Here is a 20,885-nt window from a genome sequence, read left to right on the forward strand (position 1 = left end):
TATACTCAGTCAGATCATTGGTCCATCTATGTTACCACTGCTTACACTGACTGACAATGACTTTCAAGGGTTTCAGAAAGGGCTTTCTTCTAGTCCTGCCTGGAGGTACCATGTATTGAACCTGGAACCTTTTGCATGCAGTGCAAATGTTATACCACTGAGCTACAGCCAGAGTATTCATTCTGCATTCCAATATTTAGGATGCACAATGCCAACATTAATATCAGCTATTCCATCACCCCAGCAAATATCCAACTATTACTAAAACCATACGTAAAATTATACAGTTCAGTTCAGTTCAATTTATTGTCTCTAGCGAACAGCCATTACACACATGAAAATAATAACAAGAATTCAACTATGAATAGTGGTTGACATTTCTACTCCCCGACCTTTACAGGATAAATCATTTCCCATTCCCCCTTTTATTACACAAATTTGTAAAGCCTTTGCAAGAAATTTGGATGCTTTCCACATCAGACAGCAAAAAACAGGTCTTTGCAAGAGATGTCCTTCCCTTCTGCAATCTTAACAATGGATGGATGTAATTGTTTCTAAGATAGTTATAAAAAGGGCATTCGAGGAGTATGTGAGTTATGTCTTCTATAGACAGTGAGTTGCATTGGCAAACTCTATCCTCCTTAGGAACTCCTTTATGTAGTACTGTCCAATCTGCTAACGGAAGGACATTCAGTCTTGCCTGAGTAAAGGCTACCCTCATTTTAACATTAGGCAAATCTGCTAGATATCTTGGCAGGGATGGGTACAATGGAATAAAAAAAGCATACAATTTGTTCGATCGGCAGATCTTTATTTCAGCAGTTTGTGATTGCATCTCGGCGTCTTTAAACCTTCAGAGTATTAATTCTTTAGCTTTCCCAAAACCCTGCGTCACAAGAAAGGAGGCAGAGAGTCCCAACCTCATGGCAGCAGATTGCATTTCATGATTTCATGATTCCATGAGTTTGGGGTCATGTCTTCCCAAGATTCTGATACATGCTTAAAAATAGTTTTTAACCAAAAAAGCAGAGCTAGTCTAAGGGCTTTGGCTTTAATGGGCATTACAGCGAGTTCTGCACAGAGTGGTGCTATTTTTGTAGAGATAGAGACTGACAAGAGTCTGCACAAAAACTTGTTTTGCGCTCTCTATAGTTCTTCCCGGTGTCACATGTGTAGGATGGTAGCCATGCCCACAGAGAATATTACATAGGTGAAATTCTTTGTAGCAACCAAGAGCGAAACATGCAGGGCCCATCATCCACTATAACTGCAGATATAATGACTATATGTACTACACTACAGAAGACAATTCTCTGGTCAAAGAGCTTGAGGATCTTCTGTTTGAAGGGTTGTCCAGTTCATGTCTGGTTAAGAAAGTGAGAGCAGCAGATAGGGATGGAAAGACTAAAAAATGCTCTGAATTGAAACAGAAAGCATTGAGGGAGGGAAACGAATCTGTGTACAAGTTGGATTGAATTTGAAAGAAATAGATGGCAAGCTTCTTTCAGCAACTCTGGTAAAAGAATGGAAAAACAGAAGATCAGGAAAAGATAAGGACAGAGAAGTATGATTGACATGGAATAGATGGATTTGGGTGTGGATTAAGGACTGTATAATAATCAAATAATTATGGACTGATGCTCTAATACAAAAACACAGTGAAGAAGTCTTGGAGGAAAAAGACAGATTGAACATTTCCTAATACTTGAGGAAATGCTGTGATGCTGGAGCGGAGGAGAACTATTGTAGAATATTATAATTTTATTTGTAAAACTTTCCTTGGACTTCTTGCACTGAAAGAATTAGATGAACTGGAGCACCCCGGAATGAAGACTGGAAAATCACCTAGCAGAGGTGGAGCAATACTAATTTGGACTGAACATTTGACTATTTTGAAGAGCTATTGTATATATAACAGAGATGGATAGTTGGAAGTCCTTTTTACCATTTCCTTTCTTTTCTGTTCTTCTTTCTTTCTTTCATACTTCCTATTGCTCTTTCTTTATTCTTCCTTTCTCTTTAGATTAGTTTGACCTTTACTGTATTTTTGTTGTTGAAAACTTAATAACAATTTGATTTTAAAAAAGAAAAAGAAAGAAAGGAAAGAAGGAAGGAAGGAAGGAAGGAAGGAAGGAAGGAAGGAAGGGAGAGAAGGAGTCTTGAGGTTGCCCACTATAGTGAGAGGCTTGTTGTTCTATTTAAATGATAGTAATTATTTTAAAATTTGCTCTTGGGAAGATTCTATGCAAATTGGTCTCCTCTGTTGTCCTTTTATTTGGTGGCCACCTTCACTGAGAGTCGGGCTTCCAGACCAGAATGTTGAACTTGCAAAGCTTGTGGCTCAAGTTCAACTTTTCCCCCCTTTGCAAATTAACAGTGGCATCGAATGGTGCCTTTTGATTTTCCTACACAGTTGATCTACTTGAAGACAAATGAGCTGTACAAAAGCTAAGTGCTAGGAAACAATCAATTTTACTTGCCGAGCTTGCAGTCCCGTTCTCCCTGTTTCAAAACACAAACTCCCCTTGGCACAATACAGCACACCTGCTTGTGACAGTGAAGCTTACAATCTTTGCATTACCAGCGTTGAATGGTTCTCAATAGTGGGAGTGAGCCTTAAGTTGGCAGGTTGGCTACCTTGGACCCAATCCAAATTTTAATTTGAAGAGCAGGGCTGAAATGAGGCAGTTGGGCCCGTGTCAGTAAAACAAATAAAGCTATTCTCTTGGCTCTGTGCTCTTGTTTACAAAAGCATTAAAATAATTTCCCCCAAATGGCAGTGATCCAACAACACTAAAAAAATCAATGGATGCTGCTGCAATCACAGTTGGGATCAAAAACTATAATGACCATTCTCTTAATATTAACAGATACTGTTCTCATTTTATAATTGTTTCATATTAATAGTATCTTTAACTTCATCACCTTTCATATTTCTTATTACTATTACAATACAAACCTTGGGCTCATGCCTTCTCTTTCCTCCACCAGTGTGGCTGTGAGGAGGAGTTCAGGAGCTTCCATTTTTGATTCACTGCAGTTAATTAAGTTTAAACTGCAGCAATTGTGATTAATATTAACTGTTGTTTGTGGAAACAAGTCAGCTTTAGAAGTTATGATTTGACGTTGCCTTGTTTTAGACAAACCATTGTTAAGATTATCCAGGTTCGGATGACACGACACGCCTCGGTGAATAAAAGAGAATCAAAAACTTCTCTGCCACTATATCAGAAAAAGGTAGGGGAGGGGACAATACACAAAGCCAAGGCTTGCAGAAAGTCATTCCCACCATGCTAAGCCATGTTTCATGAACAATAGACAAGTATAACATCTATTTTGATGGTGATTCCTACTTGGCTTTCTGCAAGGTTCATAATCTTAGACTGACCTGCTGTGTGGAAAGACCTGGCTGTTTCTGAAGTGGTTCAGCTGTCAAAGTTTACAACCACAAGAAGATGGCTGCACTAAAACAGCTGTTAGGGGGTCGCAGGGGGCAAGGACCCCCTAAAATTACTGGGTGCCAGGTACTCCCCATAACTTCAGAAATTAGTCAATGTGGAGGTTGATACATGGATTCAGCAAGGCCTAAAAAAGAAGCCAGCTTCCAGGAGTTTTACTTAGAGAGCTGCCATCAAAGATCAAAGACAGGTGATGGCAGAGTCATTACCCTGACAAAGGTGAGACATTCAGCATCAGACAAGAAGTGAGGCGGAGGTCCTCCCCCATTGGTGTGTTAGTCAGTAAAAGACATAGCAAAGTTGTGAGGGGGAAGTTGCCAAGGTTACAGTGGGCAGGATGTCCCCACAAGAAGGATGCTCTTTTTATACAAGGCTTGAGTTGTGATGGTGCAAGGGTTTGGGGGAAGAAGAGAGAGCCAGGAACTCCATGTGGGACTGACTGGGTGAGGCTGCAAGCAGATATTGAGGAGCATGGCTGGCTTCTGTTTGCTGAAGCTATCCAAGGAACAACAAGAGGCACCCTTGTGGTGTAACTCCCTCCACCTGAACTCGGGTGTAAAGGTAAAGGGACCCCTGACCGTTAAGTCCAGTTGTGGACAACTCTGGGGTTGCGGCGCTCATCTCACTTTACTGGCCGAGGGAGCCGGTGTTTGTCCGCAGACAGCTTCCGGGTCATGGGGCCAGCATGACTAAGCTGCTTCTGGCGAACCAGAAGCAGAACCAGAGCAGGTGTAAATGTGTGTAAATAAACCACATATCTTAAAGACACTACAGTCTCCACCATGCCTCATTGCAAAGGAACACAGTCCCTGCTTAAGTGCCAAGACCCCTGGAGCTTGCTACGACTTGACAGAGAGTGGGGTGGCTGGTAGCACAACGTTTTCATTTAATCTACAAGCATAAAATATTTGTACACAGTTTTGGCCACAGGAATTTATTTGTGCCAGGAATGTGTAATGCTTAGTTCTTATGCCATGGATGTCAATTCCTTCTCCTCCTCCCCACCCACTCTCCCATCAATTCCCAGAAATATTTTGTTGCAGTATCTGTTTCGTGTTAGTTATTGGATAGTTGCCATGGTTTCCAATGGAAGAAGCATGTAATTATTGCATACAGCTGGTCTGACAAAAATTCTGCATGGTACTTTGTAGTAACTTGATAAATTGAATCCTCTTTGTAGGAGGAAGATGAAAGGGTTTAAAGGAATAACCCATAAAATGTCTGAAGCAAGGAGAGCGTGCTGCAGGGATATTGATTAGGGGAAATAAGCCTACCTCCAGCTCAACATGTCTTAGTGTAAATTTCAAAGTGAAAAGGATGTAAAGATTAAAGATGTGCTTCATTTTAACCATGCACCAGTCAGGGATTTCCAAATGGTGGGTCAGGGCTGAATAAAAAGCCACCTGTAAGTAAGGATGGACTGGAATTTTGCCTAGTCCACGCTTTAAGAGGCTCTGATGTCATTCACACCTGCCAAATTAATACAACGCTGGGAACAAAATTACCCTTCCAGTTTTACCCTTCTCCAAATTTTGCGGTACAGTTCTTGGCTAAAAGGGCGGGGGGATACCAAGACGCCAAAGAATATATAGTTTAGGGTAAAATGCAATACCTTTACAAATGTGTATGCTGAGATAAAATGCTATTTTGTTTTAAACTGGTATTTAGATATATATTTGAATATATATATATTTATTCTTTCATTGTATGGGGTTGGACTAATTACCCTTGGGGTCCCTTCCAACTCTACAATTCTATGATTTAAGTATACATTTTTATATGGATTAAAGATAATCATCATAGATTAATGCAGAAGCAGGGTGGAACAGACCTAAATGAACACATGTAAAATTGAGGTATAAAGTGGGCACCATTGTCATTCTAAAGAATAAGGGGGGTGTTGATGGTGAGTTCCAGCACCTCTTTTTCTATTAAAACAACACTGGAAAGGCTGATAATAATTAATTCCGTTTTATAATATTTACCTAGGCCAGTAAGAGCCACTTAAATCCAACGTCTGTACACAAGAAAACAAAATTACACCAAGCCATTGTTCACTAATAACAACTGGAGAAATATTTGTATCTTTGAGTTCAGTTGACCTTCAAACTTATATAAAAGTTTAAGAAAGGACAAGCAAAGATAAAAATATAAGATTATTATTTAAAGATTATTGGATGATATACACTTCATATTAAGAATACATCCATTGACAAGTGTCCATTCATTTTAATGTGTCTCCTCCTAACTTTAGATATTATCCCTAAGTCTGATTCCTCACTGTGTTGCCAGTTCTTTCACTTTTTAAAGAATTAATTTTTGTACTTTGTATTTGTTATGACAATTATGTATTGACAATGAACTGAAAGCCGAAGAGCTGCAGTAAGACTGTGCACTGCAGGTAGTAATTCTTCCTCACTGAGTTGTGTGAGGAATTGGATCTCAGAGCCTCTCATCAATTCTGTCCACTCTTCTTCATCTTCCATGCTCTCCGACTTCACTCTGAAAGTTTTAATTTGTCACCTAGAGTTAACTAATTAGGAAGTTGTCACTTTTTTGGCCTTTCATCAACAGGGCACACTACAGGAAATATGAGCTGAAAGTGTAATTTGTTCATTACACATTGCAAAACTGCCAACCGCTTCTGTCCTTTGGGAGTTTTATTTACTTCTTTCAAAAGCAGCCACCAATCTCCTACATGAGTGTTAATCTTCTTTGTCCCTTTGATATACTCACTTCCTAATCAATTAATCACATCTCTTGCTTTCTGTTAACCATGTGAGGCATCAGAGGTCATAAGTAGGTCAGCGGATGAAAATTGAGAGAGTTGGCATCAAAAACCCAGAGGGAACTATTTTAAACTTTCAAAACACAGAGAGCTTGCAACCATTTAAGCCTATCTGCCAGATAACTGTAATAAGGCAATAAGCTGCTGCTGCTATACTGAAACCTGCTTTCCAATTTTTTGAAATACTTCTTCCTCTGTGTTTTATCATTTCTTTATCATTTTGGATACAGGAATAAGTTTACCTTACTGTTGCAAGGTTGTCGAGGATGGTGCATGTGTCCTCCCCACCCCACATTAATCATTTATCCAGTGCTCTTCAGCCTCCCCAGGTGTCCATGTTTCATCATCTGAAAAAAGCCCCATGAAATCTACTTGCAGGATTTAATGGATGTGTGGGAAGCTGGGGAGGCTTGGTCCTGGTTTTGTTTTTAATGGAAATGCTTCCTATTTCTTTTTTAAAAAATCTTTCTGGATTTATTTCTTCAAAAGTTAAAATGCTTTTAATGGAAATGCTTAATCTCAAATGTCTCAACAACAAACAGCTGTCAGGCACAAAGCAGGAAGCCTTCCTAGTATTTTGTGCTTACATGAAGGTCCAGCCTAGGATATCACAGAGGTTGCACCTGGGTAGGCTGCAGAGAGCAAATCACCAGGGGGATGGTTTGCACAATGAGAGAAAAGACTCAAAGCCCTTAACCATTAAGGAAAGCACAGCAAAAATCCTGACCCTGTGAATGAGAATTTCACTGAAATTTGATAATTTTCAAATGCAGACTAAACTGCATTTGTGGGTTGGTAAATAACACAGCTGTGTGCCAGCTCTGGACAAATCCTGGATGCTGAACTGAATTGGGCTGATCCAAGTCAATCCAGAATTTGCCTGGAACACGTTGAAGCAGCCGTTGATTTCCAGAGTGATACGGGTATATCAAAGTGTGGGTCGGTGGTGGTCAGCTTTAATCAGGATTTGAATCCCTATTTCAACATGCAGTTGACAGCAAAGAGAGGGAGAAGGCAATGCAGGCAGAGACTCTCACTTCTCCTTCACCCCCACTAACCAATCACATGTTTAACTAGGGTTTAAACACCTATTTAATCTTAGGAACATGGAAGGCCCCCAGTTAGTTTCGAAATCTACTTGGATTGAATGTGATCTGAGGTGCCAAATAGGGTCCTGAACTGGATCAATGTTGTCATCATCATAGTGCTTTGCTGTTTCGAAGTCCATTTGTTCAGAACTTTTGAGATAAAGCCACAATATTCTACATAAATTTCTACATACAGCCTCTACTGAACCCATCTAACAGCCCCCTCCATAAGCTACAATTTTTTTATTGCAAAAGGGCAGACTGCAGAGATCCATGTCACTTTGCTGGAAGGAACCCAACAGGAGAAGACAACGGCTACTCCACATACAGCGTTCCCCCAGAAATGCTTTCTTAAGGACCTTCCCAATTTCTCCTTTTATCTCTTCAGACAATGTACAAAGAGTTAGTTTTATTCTCACAATAACTCTGCAGGTGTATTAAATTTATGAGGTTTAACATTCAGAATGGTTGAAGCAACATATTTCCAATGTCTACTGGAGATTTTATTTCATTTAGATTTTATAGCAAGGGTAGATTGCAATACATGGATTGGGTACTCAAAGCCATGGTCTAGTTTTCACAATGAGCAGATGAGTTAATAAAGCTGGGTCTGGATTGTACCACTTTGCATGGCAGATGGCATCTTACATGAAGGAATGGGGAGTGGGGAGAGTGAGAACCAGAACCCATCCCACAGAAAACTAGCACACCGGTGAAAAGGCTAAGCTACAATGCTGTTCACTGACCTATCATTTTGTATGTTCAGGATTATTATTTTTTAATATGGAAGACTACTCAGTCACCTGAGTCTCCACCTTCAGTCTGAAGAGCCATAGTCCAGACACAACCTTCCCTCTTCCATCTCCTGCTTATGAGAAGTTGGCTTTTGAGAATAGGGCTCTATTTTCAAGAATGGTGGAAATAGAGACATCCCATGCAAGACATCCCAAGGAATGTTGGCAGAGAGAATAACTAAGAGCTGTAATGTCACCTGCCCTGGTTAAAAATGGGAGAGGTTGAACAACAACAACTTTCTTATTTATGATGATTTATAATGATGATGATGATGTCAGGAGTGCTCTGATGGTGTTTCCTGCTTGGCAGGGGGTTGGACTTGATGGCCCTTGTGGTCTCTTCCAACTCTATGATTCTATGATGATTTTATTATTTACACCCTGCCACTCTGGGCGGCTCCCAACAAAATATTAAAAACACAATAAATCACAGATCATTTAAAACTTCCCTATACTGTACAGGGCTGCTTTCAGATGTCTTTTAAAAGTCACGTGGTTATTTATCTGTTTGACATTTGATTGGAGGGCGTTGTTTATTGTGGAAAAACAATGGGCCACAAATTTGGGTGGGTGGGTGTGCGAATAATTCACGCAACTAAATCTGAAATGTAATGGAATCCTTCAGACAACTGTTTATCTGTAGTCCCTACAAGGTTGGGGAAACCCCACAAACAAACCAGGGAACATGATTCCCATTTAGCTACCTTGCCCTAAGCATCAATAGGATAGTAGATGGTCTTTGTGGCCATCTGAGCAAGGGAGGTGGGGCAGCAGAGCTGGGGTGTGTAGACAGTTTTTACATTTGTGTTAGAGGAAGGGGCAGGTATCTGTAATAATTACAATAAAACCTAATAATAATAATAATAATAATAATAATAATAATAATAGGGGGAACTGCTGCATCAAGGCTTTAACTAAATGACCAGTGATATCATTGAAAGTCTGTGATCCATCAGAGCCTTTTAAAAAGGATGTTTTTTCTGGGACTATGACAGTATTATGCTGGGACTATGACAATATTATGCTGACCAGACTCCCGGTCCGGTTTTGAATCTAATTCAATGTGCTCATTTTCCTTTAAAGCCCTTTGTGATTTAGGACTAAGTACTTTTTGATATTTTCCTGTATATACATCAAGAAATTCTGTAGAGGGCTTTCTACCAGTACCCTCACCAAATGAAGTGAGATGGGTAGCTACAGAAGATAGGGCCTTCTTGGTGGTGACACCCCAGCAAAGAGCATAAGGCCCATCTTGTCCAGCAGTCTGTATTTACAAGTGTCCAACCTGTGTGAAGCCCTCAAGCAGGAACTGAGTGCAACAGCACTCTCTCTACAGTGGTACCTCAGGTTAAATACTTAATTCGTTCCGGAGGTCCGTTCTTAACCTGAAACTGTTCTTAACCTGAAGCACCACTTTAGCTAATGAGGCCTCCTGCTGCTGCCGTGCCGCCAGAGCACGATTTCTGTTTTCATCCTGAAGCAAAGTTCTTAACCTGAGGTACTGTTTCTGGGTTAGCAGAGTCTGTAACCTGAAGCGTATGTAACTTGAAGCGTATGTAACCCGAGGTACCACTGTATATGGGATTTCCACTGACTGGTAATTGTGGAACACTTTCCTTAGAGAGGCTCACAAAACACCTACCTTATTGCTGTTCTGGTGCCCAATATGGATTCAGCTTTTTAGGCTGCAACCTTATTCACACATACCTAGGACTTACTTTTGAGCAGGCATGCATAGGACTCTGCTGTTACTGAGCTGGCATATATAGGATCACACAGTTAGTTGCATTAGGTTTATAACAACAGTGCTTTATTTCCATGCTTGTCAATCAACCACCCGCCCCTCTCCAAACCTCCCTTCATCCCATTAAAAAGTAAAAACACAGGTACCAAAAATATTGACCAATCATGGTTATTACAAACTTCATTACCGGTAAATAATGAAAGCTCAAAACCATGATTCTGTTCTGAAACAGTTTCACTGCCTGATGAGGTGCTTCCCAAATCAGTTCAGGGTGCTAATGCTTATCATTAAAGTTTGCGGCAGCTCAGGCCCTCCTGGATATCTAAAAGTTGTCTTTTCTCATGTCTACTTTCCTGTGCATTAAGAGCTTTGGGTTTCTGATGTTAGGTGGGTGACAATTGCAGAGAGGGCCTCTATGGAATACTCTCACCATAGAGGCTCTCCAGCTCATATATATCTTCCGACATAGAGCTTCAGTATGCTGATGACAACGTAGTATGTGTACGCTCAGAGGATGACCTCCAAACCATCCTAAATATCTTTGCAGAAGCTTACAAAAAGCTTGGCCTAGCACTCAACATCCCAAAAACCAAAGTGGTGCACCAACAAATACAAAATACCCCTCTGCAGCGCAACAAATCCAACTCAATGGTGTAACGTTGGAAAATGTCAATCACTTCTCTTGCCTAGGCAGTTATCTTTCCACAAGGCCCAACATTGATGCCAAAATCCAGCATTGCCTGAGCTCTGCGAGCGTGGCTTTCTCCCAATTGAAGTGCAGAGTGTTTGAGGAGCGGGACATTCGCAGGGAAACTAAAATGCTTGTTTACAAAGTTATTGTACTACCAACTCTACTATATGCTTGTGAAACATGGACCACTTATAAATGCCATCTCCAGCTCCTCGAAAGATTCCATCAACAGTGTCTCCGAAAAATTTTACACATCACTTGGGAAGACAGGCGAACTAATATCAGTGTACTGGAAGAAGCAAAGATCACCAGTGTGGAAGCAGTGATTCTTCAACATCAACTTTGTTGGACTGGTCATGTTGTGCGGATGCCTGATGATCGTCTTCCAAAGCAACAACTCTATTCCTAACTTAAAAATGGAAAGTGTAATGCTGGTGGTCAACAAAAGAGGTTTAAAGACTGTCTCAAGGCATATCTTTAAAAATGTAGTATAAACACTGACAACTGGGAAACACTGGCCTGCGAGCGCTCCAGCTGGAGAACAGCCTTTACCAAAGGTGTCATGGGCTTTGAAGACACTCAAACTCAGGACACAAGGGAGAAACATACTAGGAGGAAGGCACACTTGGCAAATCCACACCATGATCAACTCCTGCCCAGAAACCAATGTCCCTACTGTGGAAGGACGTGTGGATCCAGAATTGGCTTCCACAGTCACTTACAGGCTCATTGTTAAAACCGTGTTTATGGAAGACAATCTTACTCAGTTACGAGTGATCGCCAAAGAAGAAGATATCTTTGGTGCTAAATAACTTTTTATTTCCCCTAAATCAAACACTGGGCCAAACTATGTGTTGGGTTAATCATATGGCTTGCCTTTAATGAAGGATTTTCCTTCCAATCTGGACTAGGATTGAACAGATAATCAGACCCGCCAAGTGTGTCTATTTTCTAGGGACCTCCCTGATTTAGAGAAGCTGCCCCAGTTTCTGATTTGATCCTGGAGTGTTCTACTTTTTCTTAGGAAGTCCCTATTTTCATAGGAGAAATGTTGGAGGGTATGGGGTTATCTGACCCCTGAGCCGTCTTAAGGCAATCCTGTATAGGGATGGTTTTTTAAAATGTTTTATTATGTTTCTAGATACATTGGAAGCTGCTCAGATTGGGCGGGGCAACCCAGTAAGATGTGTGGAGTAGAAATAGCAAAGTTATCATTATGGAATGGGACGTCCCTATTTTCATCAGAGAAATGTTGGTAGCTATGAGAGAGATATCTTTTCCCCGACTGTGCCCTGCCACCACCTCCCTCCCCTTCCATTATCTGTGATCAAGCCCATTCTCGATTGAGTCCAAAGCAGAGCAAAGATTAATTGCCTCCTCTTCCTGCTCAGTATCAGGATCCTGATCTTTGCGAAAGGAAAATTCTACACTTAAGAGGAAATTTCTTTTTGAATGTAACATTCTTCTTCTTGCAGCTGATTCCCTGCTGCTGCTGCTTTTCTTCTGATTGTGCAGTTTGTATGTGCCATTTGGACATGGTTTTGTTGCTTGTTTTAAAGTTTCAGATTTTAATGAGAGCTAGCATGGTGGTTAGTGTCAGACTAGGGCCAAGAAGACCTGGGTTCCAATCCACACTCAGCTTTAAAACCTAGTGGACTATTCTTTCTCTCTTTCTCAGTTTAATGTAGTTTACAAGATTGTTGTGAGAGAAAATTTGGAGGGTTGGGGGGTGGGGAGAACAGTGTCTGTCACCCTGAACTCCTGGGGTGGGGGGAGGAATGTAATAAATAAATAAAACATACAAACCCATGCAGCTACTGAATTTAGAAAAACTCTACTGCAAGATCTGAAGCAGGAATGTTTGGTATTGTAACTGTCTCTGCACAGAAACTAGCCTCCCCCTCCTTCCCCAACCATTTTCTCGTTCCTTACCTGTGGCTGTTTCTGAGGGGAAAGCATTCAGCAGGGCTCATCATTGTCCTTTATGCTTCAGGCATCCACTGCTTTGCTTCTTGGGGTTGCTATATGGGGTAAACTTGGCACCCCAAAGATGGCTGCTGCTAAGACCCTCTCCCTAGAATAGCATCACAGAATCGGCTTGTCTCATGCTCTGTTTCAATCCTGCTGCAGCCATAGGAAGACTTTCTGTCACACCACTACGTTGATTTCACAGACAGATTGGAACCAAAGGAGTCCAGGCACCAATGAGGCAGCGCTTCGCTTAGGAAATACCAGGGTTTCCCTAGCAACAGGTTGAAAGCTTAGAATTATAGCTAGGAAACCATGGGGTTTCCCTAGCTACGGACAGCTACTGACGAGCGTAAGAGCATCACTCAGCTCAGCCTGGCAATGCAAAAGCTCACACAAACGTCTGCTTTCCCCTCCTCTCCTTGCTGCAATATACGAACAGAGCAAGTAGTAATCCATGTTTCCATGGATTTTGGAAGCAACTGATAGAAGAGGTGTGTCTGTGAAGATGTTTTGCAGCAGAATCTGGGCTCCCAAACTACAAATTTCTGATGGAAACAGCCGGCTCGAGGAGCTAGGAGCATGGCTGAGTGGTTAACTCTCCATGCCCATCAAAAAGTTTGAAAGGTAAGAGAAAACTTCATGCATGCTGCCAAGAGGATGCTTGCTTAGGGTGTTTCCAGGTAGCTAGTGTGGCAAAATGGCCTGCATTGTCTGTGGCACCACCACATGGTGAGCTTCTCAAAGCTATATAAAGGGGTTTCCTCAGCATTCAGCACTGCCCACTCCCAGTTCGAGATGGGAACTCCTCACCCCACCTCTTCAATTTTGTTAATGTTGGTGAAAATATTTTTCACTTCCCTCAAAATTCCTGAGCGGGATGGTTCAGATTTGTCTCAGATTTCACTTTAGACAAAATTCAGGGGCAATTTGGCAATGCACAGCTCTTCAGACATAGCACATGGAGTAGAAATTCTTTATAGAGAAAACCAATGAATATTTATTCAGAAAAAAGTATCCATGCTTTCAACAGCATATATAACATAAATGCATACAAAACTGAAGCCTTAGACTGCAACCCTGTTCTCTCATTTACCTCAGAGCAAACCAAGTTGTATTATATGAGAATTGTGTAAAGATTGTGAATTTTCTTTGAGATTTTTTAAAGTGGTGTTTAGCCTAAGTAGAATATTGTAGCTTTACAGTGCCCCCCATATATATATATATATATATATATATATATATATATATATATATCCCTTTATTCTGAATGGCAATGGCTGATCTTGATTTATTCTAGGATGGGGGAAGTACAACCTTGACACTCTCTCTCTCTCTCTCTCTCTCTCTCTCTCTCTCTCTCTCTCTCTCTCACACACACACACACACACACACACACACACACACTGTCTGCAGCTGCTTCCTGTAAGCCAAGAGTGGTGAACTGTGGACACCCAGACAGTAACTGTTGGACTAGAGTGTGCTGGCTGATGCTGATGGGAAATTTATTAGATTGGCTTGCAAGCAGGTTCTGGTTCAATCAATTTTACCCTTCAGATGCAAGAGAGGAGGAGCCTTTCAAGGTCTTACTGCCCCCCTTTTTTAAAGGACTACTTGAGCATTCATTATTTTAGTTCTAAAAACACTTATTTGTACCCCAACCTTCATTATTTGATTTCAGGGCATGTGTGCTTGTGTCTAGTGTATCACCTATCCTTTCTTTATAACAGATATATATATGCAAAACTTTAAATATGGTTCAAAGACTAGTCTGGATTCTGTGATGTGAGATGTCATGACTATTGGGCTCAGACTACAACAGACATAGCAAAATACCTGTGTGTATTGTAATAGGACTGATCGTGCTTCTTGAGGCAAGTTCCAGTTTTCCTAGGCTACAGCTTGAAGTGCTAGGGATGGATGTTCTTATGAAAGCTTCCAGAAATTGATTTATCTAGCCCAGTACTGGCTACACAGGCTGGAGGCAGCTCTCTGAGTATTAAACAGGCTTGTTTCCCAGCCCTGCCCGAAGATGCTAAGGACTAAAACCTGGTACCCTTTTGCAAACAAAACAGGCTATGTGCTCTACAGCTAAACTAGGTCTCCTTCCCCCCACCCCAAATTTGTACAACCAGTTTGCTAAGAAATCATGGTAGAAAACCTCCTTCCTTGGAGGTTTTTCAGCAGAGGTTGGATGGCCATTTGTCATGGATACTTTACCTGAGGTTCCTGCACTGCAGGGGCTTGGATTAGATGGCCCTTGGGATCCCTTCCAAAGCTATGGTTCTATGGATGACTGTGTGCACTGCAGGCAATAGCAGCTCTAAAATACCACCTCCAAGGCTACAGTCCTATGCACACTTTCCTGGGCGCAAGCCCCAGTGGGACCATGCATACAACTGAACTGTCTTTCTCTGAAATGCTGTTCCTTGTGCAAAGCCTAGGAAGCTAGGTTTCTCTTGTTATTGAAGCTTCTTAGGCTTCAGTGAGAAGCCTTGTGAGCAGACAGCTTTTCTGAGGGACAGCCCTTCCACATCTACCAGTAACCTTGTGAATCCATTATTCAGGAGGTTCCCCGTTAAGGTGCATCTAATGGGAACCAAATTCTCTTTTGTCTGTTGAATTGTCCCTTTGAATGAAAAGCGAGATTGGTTTCGACACTTTAAAAATATATCTGCTCTCACTAAGGTGCCTCCTGCTTTGGAAAAGAAATGGGTCTGGAGAATTCTGCTTCAAATTCTTCAGCATATCAGATCTGTAGAAATATTCTAAAATGAGAAGGAAAACAACATATCTGTGGGTCATAAATATTTTCTAAATGACAAGCTCTCGGGTTGTTTGCTCATCAAGATGGTGCAATGTCCTTGACTTGCTTTGAAGATTGTAGATGTTACATCGGAGGGCATTTTGATCAGAGATGATGCACTGATATCCAAGCTGTGTTGTATAATTAATACCATCAGGTGTTCAAATGAAGAATAACTATGAAAACTACTCATGTGACAGAATCAGGATGCTCAAATAGAATTATCATTTGTAACATTTTGTGGGAGAAAGAGTAGATCTTTTTAAGGCTATGCTGAAGTCTCCTGTTTTTAGTTAGCTATAGCAGCTGAGGATAGTTTGGTGGGGATATATTTTCCCCAAATGTTTTAATTCTCGTTCTCCAGAACACTTTTGATGTGCGAATATTTACTTTCCTTCATCAGCAGGATGTTGGAGAGTATGCTGCCTTTTGGTAGATGTGAGAAAGGGCTCTTCATGTGTAACTACGCAGTACAAGGATTGAGTCTGATGAGGTCAGGATCTCTCCCCGCTTGCATAGCATCTCTATGCGCATATGTTCACAACGTAAAGCCACTTCTCATGCATGCAATGCGTGTGGATAGTTTTGAGGAGGAGTGGACTGCAGACATGAAAATTGTGGGGTGGGGGGACAAGGCTAGTCCACACTGCTCCATTACCCCCCTCCTTTACGTACACACATTATTTAAACACATGGGGAAACCCTCTGATATTATTGTCACATGGAACACATTTGAAGGTTATAATAAATGTTCCAGGATCTCTTGCAGTCTCACGCAAATCATAGTAAATTGAGCTGGAATCCTATCATTATTTTCCAGTACGTATAAGGTGAAGATGTCATGTTGGACATCAGTGTCAGTCTTTCTTGGAAATGCACCATCCTTCTAGAAAATGTAAAATATGGAATCATTTGAAAATATTACACTAAAATCACTTTTAAGCACTGGGTCCCATTGGTTAATCACTCTATATTTTTGCTCCAGTTTTGTGTTGCCTAATTCATGTTATCTAACATCTGTAATTGTTAGTGGTTTTCTAAAAAAAAATGTAAAGCTTAACCCCAACATGCATACAAATAATTCTTTTGCATGGCTGTGATCTTATACCCTTTTACCTGGGAGTAAATCCCATTGAAACTCTTAGATCTTACTTCCAAGTAAACATGCTTGTGCTGTCTGTTACCTATGTTTCAGTTTAATTGACACAGAACTTAATTAAATATTACAAAGCAGAGTTTAATCTTTGATTTATTGTTTGAATAGTTACATTAATCGGTCACAAATAAATCAGGCTTCACTAGGGCTTAACACTGCAGGCTTGCCTTGTTAGTTTAATAATTTAACATCCACTACCGGGAACAAAGAAGAGCGTTGGCGGTCTGTTTCATAGATCTTTCATTTCAGGCTTTAATCTTGTAGATCACACATTAGCTAGTTGCTGGGGAAATTATGGTGCTGGCCATGAGTAACTGAGCTCTCCGTTTTAAAAGCACGTTTAATTAGCAGTTCAGACCCCGTAAATATGGAGTTTCCTTCTCCTCAGCTGTGAAGGAGGCAATACAAAAGATTGCTAAACTGCAAAATGTGCTCTAATCTCTCATTTTGGTTAATGCTTAGGGAGGATAATATGAGCTTTCTATACTATCTCAGGGTTAAGTTTTCCTAAAAGTCTCCAGCTGATTTGCTTAAACACAATTACAGTCCAGTCCTATGCATATCTGCTTCTTGTAGGCTACAATGGAAATTGCTCCCGAGTAAATGTGTGTTGAACTGCAGCCTTAATAGCTCAAATATCATTATGTTACACCCACCTTTCCGACATGCAGCTCCCAAATGACTTGTTCAGATCTCTATGTCAAAGAAACATTGGGCTCCATTCTGAATTCTGCAGTATGGCATTCTTTTCACCTCCAGAAGATCAAAAGAGATTACGAGGCTCTGGCCAGGAAATTGAAGCAATTAAATGCACAAATTGTCATCTCATCTGTCCTCCCAGTTGAACGACGTGGCCCAGGGAGAGAGGGAAAAATAGTGGAAGTGAACAACTGGCTTCACAAATGGTGTAAACAGGAACGGTTTGGATTCTTAGATCACGGAATGCAGTTTCTTGAAGATGGACTTCTGGCAAGCGATGGGCTGCACCTCACAATGGTTGGGAGAAATGTTTTTGCAAAAAATCTCAGAAACCTCATCAGGAGGGCTTTAAACTGACTAATGTGGGGGAGGGAGACAGTGCTCCTGAAGGTAGGAGTCTATCAATTGATGAAGATGATCATCCAAATGTCATAGACCGAATGGAGCAGACAGCACGCAGACCTAGTGGTGGGAGGAAAAAATCCTTAAATAAGAGACACGGGGGAATGATTAATGGACTTCAATGTCTGTACACTAATGCGCAAAGCATGGGAAATAAACAAGATGAGCTTGAGCTCTTGGTACAGCAAACTAAATATGACATAATAGGAATCACTGAAACCTGGTGGGATAAGTCCCACGATTGGAATGTAATAATGGAGGGATACAATCTATTTCAGAGGAACAGACCAGACAAGAAAGGAGGAGGAGTGGCGTTATATGTCAGGGATGTGTATACCTGTGAAGAGATCCAAGATTTAGAACCTCAAAGCCAAAGTGAGAGCATTTGGGTCAAAATTAAGGGAGAGAAGAATAACAGTGACCTCATTGTGGGAGTTTACTATAGATCCCCAAGCCAAACGGAGGACATAGATTATGCCTTCCTGGAACAGATGGCCAAGCATGCAAAAGGAAGGGAGATAGTAGTAATGGGGGACTTCAATTACCCGGATATTTGTTGGATGTCAAACTCAGCCAAGAGCATAAGGTCAAACAGATTCCTCACTGGCCTTGCAGACAACTTCATTGTCCAGAAAGTGGGAGAAGCAACAAGAGGAACAGCCATTTTAGATCTGGTCCTAACCAATGTTGATGACCTGGTTAGTGGGGTAGAAGTGGAAGGATCATTAGGCGCGAGTGATCATGCTCTTCTGAAGTTTACTATACAGCGGAAAGGAGCAGCCAAGCATACTAGGACTCAATTTCTCGACTTTAAGAAAGCCGACTTCATAAAACTTAGGGAAGTGCTGGGTGAGATCCCATGGACAGTAATACTAAAAGGAAAGGGAGTTCATGATGGCTGGGAGTTTGTTAAGAGGGAGATAGTAAAAGCACAACTTCAGGCAATACCAATGAGACGGAAACATGGAAGGTGCCTAAAGAAGCCAGGGTGGCTATCTAAAGAACTTTTAACTGAGTTAAGATTAAAAAAGGATGTGTACAAAAAATGGAAAAGGCGGGAAACCACCAAAGAGGAATTCAAACAAATAGCCAGCACGTGTAGACACAAGGTCAGAAAAGCTAAAGCACAGAATGAACTCAGGCTTGCTAGAGAGGTTAAAAGCAACAAAAAAGGCTTTTATGGGTATGTTCGTAGCAAAAGGAAGAACAAAGAAACAGTGGGGTCACTCAGAGGAGAAGATGGTGTAATGCAAACAGGGGACACAGAAAGGGCTGAACTCCTCAATGCCTTCTTTGCCTCAGTCTTCTCTGATAAAGAAAACAATGCCCGACCTGAAGAATTTGGAGCAAATGATTCAGCAGAGGAAACACAGCCCAGAATAACTAAGGAGATAGTACAAGAATACTTGGCTAGTCTAGATGTATTCAAGTCTCCAGGGCCAGATGAACTGCATCCAAGAGTATTAAAAGAACTGGCAGATGTGATTTCAGAACCACTGGCAGTCATCTTTGAGAATTCCTGGAGAACAGGCGAAGTCCCGGCAGACTGGAGGAGGGCAAATGTTGTCCCTATTTTCAAAAAGGGGAAAAGAGAGGACCCAAATAATTACCGCCTAGTCAGTCTGACATCAATACCAGGGAAGATTCTGGAGCAGATCATTAAGCAAACAGTCTGTGAGCACCTAGAAAGGAATGCTGTGATCACCAATAGTCAGCATGGATTTCTGAAAAATAAGTCATGTCAGACTAACCTGATCTCGTTTTTTGACAGAATTACAAGCCTGGTAGATGAAGGGAACACAGTGGATGTAGCCTACCTTGATTTCAGCAAGGCATTTGACAAGGTGCCCCATGATATTCTTGTAAAGAAGCTGGTAAAATGTGGTCTTGACTATGCTACCACTCAGTGGATTTGTAACTGGCTGACTGACCGAACCCAAAGGGTGCTCATCAATGGTTCCTCTTCATCCTGGAGAAGAGTGACTAGTGGGGTGCCACAGGGTTCTGTCTTGGGCCCGGTCTTATTCAACATCTTTATCAACGACTTGGATGATGGACTCAAGGGCATCCTGATCAAATTTGCAGATGACACCAAACTGGGAGGGGTGGCTAACACCCCAGAGGACAGGATCACACTTCAAAACGACCTTGACAGATTAGAGAACTGGGCCAAAACAAACAAGATGAATTTTAACAGGGAGAAATGTAAAGTATTGCACTTGGGCAAAAAAAATGAGAGGCACAAATACAAGATGGGTGACACCTGGCTTGAGAGCACTACATGTGAAAAGGATCTAGGAGTCTTGGTTGACCACAAACTTGACATGAGCCAACAGTGTGACGCGGCAGCTAAAAAAGCCAATGCAATTCTGGGCTGCATCAATAGGAGTATAGCATCTAGATCAAGGGAAGTAATAGTGCCACTGTATTCTGCTCTGGTCAGACCTCACCTGGAGTACTGTGTCCAGTTCTGGGCACCACAGTTCAAGAAGGACACTGACAAACTGGAACGTGTCCAGAGGAGGGCAACCAAAATGGTCAAAGGCCTGGAAACGATGCCTTATGAGGAACGGCTAAGGGAGCTGGGCATGTTTAGCCTGGAGAAGAGGAGGTTAAGGGGTGATATGATAGCCATGTTCAAATATATAAAAGGATGTCACATAGAGGAGGGAGAAAGGTTGTTTTCTGCTGCTCCAGAGAAGCGGACACGGAGCAATGGATCCAAACTACAAGAAAGAAGATTCCACCTAAACATTAGGAAGAACTTCCTGACAGTAAGAGCTGTTCGACAGTGGAATTTGCTGCCAAGGAGTGTGGTGGAGTTGATTAGAATTTGGAATACAGAAATGGGAGGCATGAGGAAGTCGAAGAAGAAAGGTTTAAGAAATTAGGACATGAAAGGGTACTTGTTTTTTGTTCTGTTTTTGTCTTCTGTTTGTTTATGTTTGTTTTGTTTGTATGAATATAAAAATTGTCTAATAAAAATATTATAAAAAAAAAAAGGAGTGTGGTGGAGTCTCCTTCTTTGGAGGTCTTTAAGCAGAGGCTTGACAACCATATGTCAGGAGTGCTCTGATGGTGTTTCCTGCTTGGCAGGGGGTTGGACTCGATAGCCCTTGTGGTCTCTTCCAACTCTATGATTCTATGATTCTATGAGTTATACCTGTTAAGAACTTGTAGGAAACCCATTCACAAAGTCAGAATGATATGCTCTATTGACAAAGCAGTTCTATGGAATGGCAGATGGTGTGGGGAATATCTCAACAGTGCCTCTGGCCAGTTCTATTGGAC

The 20,885-nt window shown here is 41.4% G+C and overlaps 1 long non-coding RNA gene across 3 annotated transcripts in view; it reads right to left on the reverse strand.

The window, feature by feature from the left end:
- Positions 1-12,586, reverse strand: part of LOC128413142 (uncharacterized) — a 109,252-nt gene extending 96,666 nt beyond the window's left edge. For all 3 annotated transcript variants that reach the window (XR_008330251.1, XR_008330253.1, XR_008330252.1), the window contains exon 1: positions 12,496-12,586. This is a non-coding gene — a long non-coding RNA (uncharacterized LOC128413142). The remainder of the gene's footprint in view (positions 1-12,495) is intronic.
- Positions 12,587-20,885: the final 8,299 nt, after the last annotated feature.

Source organism: Podarcis raffonei, chromosome 4 (genome assembly GCF_027172205.1).
Source record: "Podarcis raffonei isolate rPodRaf1 chromosome 4, rPodRaf1.pri, whole genome shotgun sequence".
Taxonomy (NCBI): domain Eukaryota; kingdom Metazoa; phylum Chordata; class Lepidosauria; order Squamata; family Lacertidae; genus Podarcis; species Podarcis raffonei.